A 4,270-nucleotide genomic window follows, 5' to 3' on the forward strand; every position below is an offset into this window, starting at 1 on the left:
AAAATAGATATGTAGCATTAAGTTATTCGATAATATGCAGTGAAAAGAACAACTATAAGCAAGTATGGTTGTCATAACTGCAAAGGAGAACTTGAGGCAGACTACTTTGACACCTCTGTTGTTTACTTTCAGATGTATTCTACTGCCCTCTTCCGGTTCTTTGTTGGAACGAATTTCTTCCAAAACTCTCCAAGTATTTTTCCTGTTAACTTGTAGCTACTGGCACTCTGACTTTCATAGTTGAGATGCCTGTGTTTGTCTAACTTATATTATACACATGTATATTTAAATATGTAACTGAATAATATTTCTAACACACATGCCAGGAAATCATTACTCTCTGCCTTTTAATGAGCTCTAGAAATGCATTAATTCAATCATCTAAATTCCTTAGTATTTAATGAAGAAAAATATTATTTTAAAACTTATAAATATTTTCTTAAACATACTCTTACAAACCCAGAACTACTGCTGCCGTATGGTAGATGAACGGAGAGCTTAGAGGGATTCCTTCTAATAAATTTAAGTTTCCCTCCGTATTATTCTTTAGCTAGATGAAGATAATTTAATAATCAAATTGCTTAAAAATAAATTACTTAAAAATGTCATGAACGCAGTGTGTGGAAGACAGGATTACTTCCATTTACTATCAGGCCTATTTTGTAAACTGTTTCTTTCTTTTGTTTATGATAATTTTTGTTCAGTGGGTAATGTATACATCACAAATTTGCCCCTTATGAACATAAGAGGCATTTTATATTGATTCAGTGATGTTATTTTCCAAAACTAAATCCAGAATGCCTCTTGTTGATGAAAAAATAGCTGAATAAAAGGTGTTATTCTTTAGTGGTGTTTGTAATGGTGTAACTGAAAAGGACAGAACTAGGTGAAATTACAACCAGAAACCCAGGAAACTGGGCTGCCATCACACTAAAGAAAAACTTGCAGCATCAAGAAATCCAGGATTATGTCATTCACACTTGATTATGGTTGATTGCTAAGAACTGAGTATTTTCATATATTTTTATTTTGCTGCCAAACAGCAAAGACCCTCCCTTTAACTCCTGTCAATATCTTTCACTTCTAAAACGTCAAACAAGTAAACCAAGACATAATTAAGGAGTTTAGTTTTAACAAAATTCCACTAAGGAAATCATTGACTCAACCATTTACTGTTGCTTTCTTGCTAAGAAAGTAAGAAACATTTGAAGAGGGAGGCCAGGACCTCTCTGTTTTGGACCACAAAAGAAATATCTAAAGACAAAATGCTATATCCCATCAGAGGAAAATGCAACTTTACATGGGTCATTTAAAGGCTTTGTCTTCTATGAACATTTGCCATGGGCTTAATCACATGTGAGTCCATGCTGGGCCCCCCCCAGTGAAATCACCCCAGGGAGCCTGTATCACAAAATATGCTGCATCCACTCTATAACTACCGGCGCTTCAGATAAGAAGTCAGATCCATTGACTTCAGAGGATCCCCACCTAGCCAGAACCACCAACTCCCAGGGGGAAAATGAAGCTGCTCTTTTCCTTCAACCTGTGCCTTGCCAATGTCAGCCTCCAGAAGACTTAGTCATTCAGTCTCACCCACCTCATGAGTGTCTCTTGACTGGATCACCTCCATCATTAGGTTCTGTGGTGCTTTCCAGCACATTCCCCACCCTCCTGGTCTTTGTTATTTCACTTCAACTTTCTGCTTACAGTGACCCCTTTCCCCCATGGCCCCTATAATTTTCCATCTTCCTACTTTTGAGGGATCAGGTCTGTATCCTCAGGGTTTAGCATAGGCAGAACTTAGCACATAGTTAATGAAAGGTTATGAGACCCTTCTTCAGTTAATAGAAAGTGGGCTGCTAGCCCAAGAGCTTCAAAGACTGAAAGTAGAAAACAGGTTTATACTATCATTTGTCTGTTCTAACATAGCCATGATGGGCATTACCCCCATAATAGTCTCTTAATTACATTAATATCCTATATTTTTACAGTGACTTTTACCTCTTCAAAGCATTTTTACATCTTTTGTTCTACTGGATTTGAATGTCACATATCTATGAAAAAAATCAAGAGATTATTATTAGCCCTGAGCAAATTGAGGCTGATAAGATTAAATATCTTTGTCTGTAAAATGACAGCATAGTGAACTGGATCATAAATAGCCTTTTAAAATTCTAGCTGTATCTATGTGTATCTCTGCATGCATGCTATATGTTATACATGCACACATTTCTCAGACTTGAAAGGGCTAAGATTCTTACGCTTATTTTCTAGTTATTAATGAGAGAAAGCCTTCTTACACTTAATTTACTTTGGTAAATGTTTTTTTGCCAAGACCTGGCACTATGTTACATGGCTCCCTGAGTGGGAAGGAGGAAGATGAAAGGGTATAATTAATTATGAGTTCAACTTAAGATTCCCATGCTTAAAGAGCTGTCCAACCACAGAGAGTTACTCCCAGCCCAAGGCTGGCATGGGCTCCTAACCCTGATTGGCACACTTTCTGCTCTAATGGAGTTCTGCTGCTTCTCCTTAGCAGCTGAGGTAGACATTTTTGGTGCTCTATATTAGGAATCAATGTGGCCTATTTTGGAACACCTATTTAGAACAATAGTTATGCTCTCTCGGACACAATTAACCTACAGTAATTTGTTCCCAGAGAGCCTTATTAGAGAGTACGACTTGAAAGCTCATGCCATCACCATACAAACTGGTTTGGTCTCAGGCCTCTATGCTTGCCATGGCCATGGGAAAATATAGGAGGAGCACAGGGCCAAATGCAGAAAACAGATGATTGCTGATTGCAGTGAAAACTGCAAGGCAGGGTCAGCCACAGGATAAACTATTAGTTAGCTAAAAGTTCTCTCTGGCAACCCCCAACTTCTTTTATTAGTCTTCTTCTCTGTGTCATGGTATCCTTCCCCATGCTCTCCTACTCCACAAGCCCTGAGTCCCTGCCTGCTTTGCGAGTACCCAGGCTCTGACCCACATAACTGCTCCAAGGTGTAATAAATGCCAGCTCTCATTAAGACTGGCAGGTTGAAATACCACACCAAGGTATTGGAGATTCAGGTGTACTAAGGAGCCAAGATCTGAGATTGGTTCAACTTGACTTTTGTCTCCCTCTTTTCCTTCTTTTCTCCTCCTTCCCCTCCCTCATACCTTCCTCCTCTTCCATTTGTTTGTATAGGTAAAATGTATTTTATTTCATTTTTTGGTCTTTTTGAGACAGGGTCTCCCTGTAGCCCCAGCTGTCCTGGAACTCGCTGTGTAGACCAGGCATGCCTTGAACTCACAGAGGTCTGCCTGCCTCTGCCTCTGCCTCTGGGATTAAAGGCGTGCACCACCATGTTCAGCTGTAAAATGTATTTTAAATGCAAGGCAGAAAGTATGTATAGTGATGGATAAATCAGAGTACTTTAGGTCACATAACAAGAACAGCAGCCAACAAATGTCAGTGGCCAAAGCTGACAAAGGTTTATTTCTCATTCCATATCACGTTATTAGAGCTTCCTGGTCCCTACAGAGACATACAACCCAGGCTCAAATCACCGGTTTCTGTACTTACCTAGACCAAAAAGAGGAAAGCTCTGTAGTGATTCACATGGGGCCATAAATGCTTTGAGCTAAATGTGACACAGCATGAGGGGCCCTGGAAAAGCCGTCATCACACTCATTCATCTTTTGTTCCTAATAACTAATGTAGTACTGGGCACAACAAAGACAGTAAATGGTTACTTAATTAAAATGATTTCTGAGCACTTAGGTATCTTCGGAAAGTCATTTTGGACTGTCTTAGACTGAAGGACATAACAAAAGCCCACAAGAAAAGCTTGAAGACTTCCAGATTCAATCTATGCCTGAAATACTGAAACTAGGAGGACTTGGAAGCCCTTTGTATCTATCTTTGAAGAACACAAAGACAGGTTAACTCATTTCATAAACTAGTTGGCTTCCTGGATACCATGTCCCTAGTTACTCAAGAAAATAGATCCCATAGCGTTATTCGTCTTCTGCTGCTTAGTATATGGGATTATGATGTGGATATTTGTTGAATAACTGATGTATGGACAACCCATAGTTTACAGTGAGTTCCTGGAATCTTTATTATTGAATTGAAGGCTCTAGTGTTTGTAACAAAACAGTCCTTTGTTTGTATGGTAGTAGACTGTGCTTTACTAAACTTATATTTTAATAAATGTAGCTTTGATATATACATACAGGAGGGGAGAGAGAGAGAGAGAGAGAGAGAGAGAGAGAGAGAGAGAGA

At 39.0% G+C, this 4,270-nt stretch overlaps 1 protein-coding gene across 8 annotated transcripts in view; it reads left to right on the forward strand.

Annotated features, from left to right (window-relative positions):
- Positions 1-4,270, forward strand: part of Hecw2 (HECT, C2 and WW domain containing E3 ubiquitin protein ligase 2) — a 416,509-nt gene that overhangs the window by 317,262 nt on the left and 94,977 nt on the right. The window lies entirely within an intron of this gene.

This window comes from Nannospalax galili, unplaced genomic scaffold, assembly GCF_000622305.1.
Source record: "Nannospalax galili isolate Female #2095 unplaced genomic scaffold, S.galili_v1.0 scaffold115, whole genome shotgun sequence".
Lineage (NCBI taxonomy): Eukaryota > Metazoa > Chordata > Mammalia > Rodentia > Spalacidae > Nannospalax > Nannospalax galili.